The sequence below is a fragment of the Rousettus aegyptiacus genome, unplaced genomic scaffold, assembly GCF_014176215.1.
Source record: "Rousettus aegyptiacus isolate mRouAeg1 unplaced genomic scaffold, mRouAeg1.p scaffold_m13_p_15, whole genome shotgun sequence".
NCBI lineage: Eukaryota > Metazoa > Chordata > Mammalia > Chiroptera > Pteropodidae > Rousettus > Rousettus aegyptiacus.
In genome coordinates, this window is record NW_023416290.1 from 25,077,364 (window position 1) to 25,083,363 (window position 6,000).

The window sequence follows — 6,000 nt, forward strand, 5'->3', positions numbered from 1 at the left end:
GTAAGAGTGGGAAGAAGCCACTCACTACTGTGGGACCCATACGGATGATCCGAATGCAAATGTGGGCAGATTTGTTGGCAGTGAGTGTAGATCCAGAGAAAATTGATAAGACAGTCCAATGCTGTGCTGTTAGAATTGTGGCAGCAGTTGAAACTGACACAGCAGTTCCAGAAAAGTACAAAACTAGTTTCTGATAGAGCCTGGCCAGTGGCTCTGAAAGATTTCCTGACAGTCCCAGACACACTCTCCCTGTATGACTAGGGAGAAGACCAAGGTTCCCATCTGGAAGGGATAGGCGGGGACTGGAGGCCACATGTGGAACTTGCAATCTACTTGGTCCCCCAAAAATGTCCAAAGCTTGCTAGCATTGGTAGATACTGGGGCTGACTGCAGCCTGTAAGGGAGCAGAGAGCAGGTACTCACTGATAGAGGAACAATAAGCTGCCACCTATATGGCCCTACAGGTAACAGAAGCCATCACTGGGACTGCCAAGGTGCTGTAAAGACCACATACCTTATACGACGGTAGGACTGTACGTGGATCAGTGCCCCCAAGACTGGGGTAGCACAGACACCAACCCAAACCAAATGGGGTGCACATTTAGAGCAGAGATGTGTGCTGACAACCAGCCCACTAACAGCCAAACTGCAGCAAGTCTTAGAACCTATAGAGTTCATGACTGGTATAGAGACACTGCAGCAAGAGCCTGTAGACATTGAGCAATATCCATTTAAAGAGAGGAAGCCCCCTATCTCGGATGATGCTTGGCATGCTGATGGCTCAAGTTGAGGGCCCACTGCAATCTGGGTGGCCATAGGAGTGCAGCTGGCCACTGCCAGTGTCGGGTTTAACCCTGTGGCTCTCCACTTGGAGGTAGCAACAATGGATGGTAGGACACTGACCCCTGTGGGGACAAGCCATGTGGTAAGACTTGTGGGACTTAGATTAAGACAAAGATGTTACTGTCATTGGACATACACCTTTAGTGCCACCGGAGAATGATGAAGCAGATGCTCTAGCCAAAGGGAGGTGGCTAGAAAGGGCCCCCACTACAGATACAGCCCACTGATTGCACCAATGATTGCAACTTGTGGGGGCTAAGACTATGTGGTCTTTAAGACAACAATGGGACATACTGGTTACATGGGCTCAGGTATGGGATGCTTGCAAACAGTACTCCGTCTGTGCACGGGACACCCGAAACCCCCAACGATGTCTATGGGAGTTTGGTCAAGTGCCCAGAGGATGCATCCCTCTGACATGATGGCAAGCAAATTACACTGGGCTATTACCAAAGGTCCAGGGTGCAGTGTATGCACTCACCCCAGTTGACACCGCTACTGGATTGCTTTTTGCCTGGCCTTGTGCAGTCCCTGACCAGAAGCACGCTATTAAAGCACTGACACACTTGTGTGACTTTTACGGTCAACCCCTAGTCATTGAAAGTGATAAGGGCACTCATTTTGCAGGACATGAAATCCAAGCCTGGGCCAAATGGATGGATATCCACTGGCACTTGCACATTCCTTACCATCCCCAGGCTGCAGGAATGATTGAACATTATAATGGGTTGTTGAAGAGACACTTGAGAGTCTCCACTACCCCACTGGGTTTGAGGGCATGGGCCATCTGGTTATGGGAAGTGATAAGGAGTCTGAATGAGAAACCTTGGCTTGAGGACCAGCCACAGTAGAAGCTCTGTTGTACTGGGTTGCAGCACCCATCCAATTACAGGTTACCACATCTGAAGTATTGTTAAAACCTGGGCATGTGTTGAATGGCTATATTTTGCTGCCTGCTCCCACCTGCCTGCGGGCAGGGGAAACAAGACAATGGTCTTGGTCATGAAAGATACAAGCCCTAAACTGGCTTGGTCTAATTGTTCCCTGGGGAAAAGGCTTGTCAGCCAACTTGACAGTCATACCTGGGGTGATGCTCAGCTGGCCACCACAGGTACCTGGAAACTTTTGGAAATGAACAACCTGAGAGTATTCTAAAGGGCACATTTGTTTTCTCACTCTGGCCTATAATGAACTCTCCAGTACTATGTCATGTGTCTCAGCCTGATGCAGAAGCAAAGGAAGAGATAGTATGGTGGCACCAACCTGGGCTGCTACCTGTGACAGCTACTGTCCACTCCAAAGATAAAATGTTGGCCTATATTTTGCCAACAGGGAGAGATTTACCTCTTCTGGTTCCACTCTCTTCTCTCTCCTTCTATCCTCATGCAGGTGTGTGCCAATACTGTGGTGGATTAGGCACACACCTACACCACAGTTACCAATGTCTCCAACTGCTGGGTGTGCACCGACTTCCCTTCTAGTGCTTCTGTGGGATTGCCCTGGCATACACCTGCTGCCAACCAAACAGTGTGGAATGCCCTGAGGAAGTGGGGCACTGCAGCTCCCAGATGGGAGGATGTTCAATGACAAGTGGAAAGCATGATGCAGAATCAATACAACCACAGCCAGCCATGGCAGGGGTACTCTGTGTATACTGAGTGGAACTGGATAATGTTTAAGGGAGTAGAGAATGGTCCCCTATTGTATTGAGAGGCCCAACAGTACTTGCCCTCTGAGCTGGGTGCCTTGGCCATTGTGTGGCTATGTAACAGGTGTTACTTCTCCCACACACTGGTGGATGGGATGGAAACATCAGGGTCTTGTTCCCACTTTTCCCTAATCCCTCAGTAGTCCCTGGGTGTGTGGGAACCCATGGGTGGCCATATGTACCAGCCGGTTGGACTGGACGTTGTACCTGGAGATGGTCATATCTCCCTGTCCAAGTGTGGAAGACTTTGCCCAAATTACTGAGCAATTGGGATGCTTACTATGCCCATAATGCTCATGTGAAGAGGATACCTTGGTGGTTTTATCCCTTGGCCATTTCCCTGCCTGTTGCAGGTGACATTGTAGTTGAAACACAAGTCACTGCTTTGGCAGCCCACATAGCTCAGACTCTAAATCAGACCGGGGCCGCCTTGAGTCTGCTCACCAATGAAGTAGACCAAATAAGAAAGGTGGTGCTGCAGAACCAGATGACTTTAGTCATCCTAACTGCAGCTCGAGGAAGAACCCGTGTGATTCTCCACACTCCGTGCTGTGTATACAGCCTAGACACTAAGAAAAATATCACCCAAGTCTTAGAAGGGCTGAACCAAGAGATACAGGCTATTCAGCAACTAACGGGTGACTCCCTACAAGAGTGGTGCTCCAACCTCTCCACAACATGGCAATGGGTCCTCGCTGTCCTTGAGGTAGGGGTATGTCTTGGTGACGTGCTGTTGCTCCCTATATTGTTTCTGTGGGATGTGGGTACAAGAAAGGGTCTGCCCTATTGTCATGGCTATCAACAAAACCCACAGCTAGATAAAGGAGGAAACCTGAGGGATGGAGTGTTGGATGAGAGGACTGACAGACAAAATGGATGCAGTTAGGATCCCTCCCAGTGGGCCATGTGGTTCCCAGACAGTCCTAGATACAACGTCCCAGGTGGCCTGAGCTACAGATATCCCAGGTGAGTGTCCTGTACAACCTGTAGTTGTGACTGATTATAGTACCTGGTCTTAAGCCACTATTATGCACCTTGTTATAAGAATAGGACCACCTGTGCAGGCTGGGGGGAGAGCTGGAACTGTACTTGTGTCTTGCTATACCTACTATACCTGAATAAAGCTATGTTGCATCTGCCCACGATCCTTACATAATCTTCCAGCTGTCAGAACTGCGTACCCCAAGCTTCAGTACTCCAAACTTGCTGAACAGGTATGCAAAGATATTTTAGGTGTGGCTTTTGTCTGTTGAAGTGAATTATAAATTGTTTGAGATTGAGGGGAAAAATAGTGTAGATGGTAGAAGCATAGATGATGGAAATCATACAATTAGGGAGAGAAATAAGAAATCGCCCTGCAACTGGCTGGAGGTAGGAGGGTGCAAAGATGTGAAGCTGCCTGGTCCCCAATAGCAGAGTGTGACAGAGGTTACAGCAGCAGCAGCTGGCAGCTGTAGACACCTCTTAAAGGGACCATGTCTGTGAGAGGACTGTTGGGGTGACAGACCTGCTAGCTCTGCTAGCTGTTTGGAAGGTACCAAGGACTTACAGGGGGACACTGAGTTGTCAAAGCAAGGGCTGAAGCCAAGGCTTTCTCCTGGGCAAAAGCGCTGGCAGCATCCATTGTTCCTCTGTTGAGCTCTCCCCACTCCAAGCATATGGACATAGCACCACCATAGCTGAGACATCATCACACTGAATACGAGAGATCATTCTGCCCAAACGACACCCTGAAACTCTGACCCTCCCAATGTAGGGCCCCACCTAAGCCACATCCGGTTATATCATCAATGAGTTCAATACTCCTTGCTGAGTCAATTCCAAGACTCAAATAGGTGGCAGCTGACCTCAGTTTTTCATGTGGCCTCTTGAGGCAACTGTTAGCACAGAATCTGTGGATTGCTTGTGGAATCTTAACTGCTATCCCCAGAGGGGCACAGGCTGAGGCTAAATTTGGCCTGCTGCTGAACCCTTCTTAAGACTATGCCACTGGACCCCCACTACACAAAGCCACACTATTAAGACCGGGAAACTTAGGAACTTTGCTTAGTACATAGAAACAGACACAGAAAGGCAGTCAAAATGGGAAAACAAAGAAACAGAAACAAAATGAGCGAATAGAACAGAGATCCAGGAATAATGGAGTCAAGTCATCTAACAGATGCAGAGTTCAAAACACTGGTTATAAAGATGCTCAATGAACATAGGAGGAGAGTAGATGAACTCAGTGAGAACGTGAACAAAGAGATAAAAAACATAAAAGTGGAAGTGGAAATTATAAAAGGGAACCAGTCAGAAATGAAGAACACATTATCTGAGATGAAGAATATATTACAGGAAATCAACAGAGTGGATAAAGAAGAGAATAGAAACACCCATGATGGGAAAGCCAAGGATGCTTAATCAAAATACCAAGAAAAAAGAAGCCAAGACTATAATAATAATTTTGGGACAAAATTAAGTGTAAAAACATCCATGTAATAGGGGTACCTGAAGGAAAGCAATTCATTGAAGAAGTATTTGACAATGTAATGATGGAAAACTTCCATCACCTGGTGAAGGAAATAGATATACAACCCCAGGAAGCTCAGAGAGTGCCAAGAAAAAGGAACCCAAAGAGGCCCACACCAAGACACATCATAATTAAAATGCCAAAGTTTAAATACAAAGAGAGAATCTTAAAAGCAGAAAGAGAAAAGCAGTAAGTTCTCTACAAGGGAGCATCCATGACACTGGCACGGCAGCTGACTTTTCAAAAGACTATGCAGGACAGAAAGACTTGGCAAAAAAACATTCAACATGATGAAAACCCACCCAGAGTTAGAAACATGGCTTAATGAGAGACATCACCAGATCTCTCCCCTTGAAACAACAATAAGCTGAACATCTAAAACTCAACAAAAAACACCCAAACTGCACACCAGCACATCTGAGCATGGGATCTGCGCATAAGAGCTACAAATGGTCAGAACCCTGGATGTCAGCCAGTGGACTGGGAGAAACAGCTGCCTCTTGCATTCGGAGGTCCTTGTAGGAGGACAGGGGAGGGGAAGAAGGTGTGATGAGTTCCCTGAACAGCCCTGCTTGGGAGAGCTGTGAGATACACCTGGCCAGTGGCACTGCCCAGTCATCAGGGCAGACAGGAGAGAAGTGGGGATGACAGAGAAACAATAGTTCAATTTTACCGGTCACGGTGGCAAAACCAAGGTTGAGCCACAACTTGATCTCCCAACAAAATAGGCCTCTCCCCCATATCCTCAAAGACTGATCACTGTGGAGCCCTGGGGTAATCTGAGCAAATACTTACCGAAATTGTCGCCAACACTAATAGGAACAGAGATTGAGGGTAGTGAGCATGCTTAAACATCTATAAGAAAAAAGAGGCATTATTAAGGATTTATGTAGAGCAGGGATCCAAGAAGCTTAGACAACATCTATTGAAACCCAAA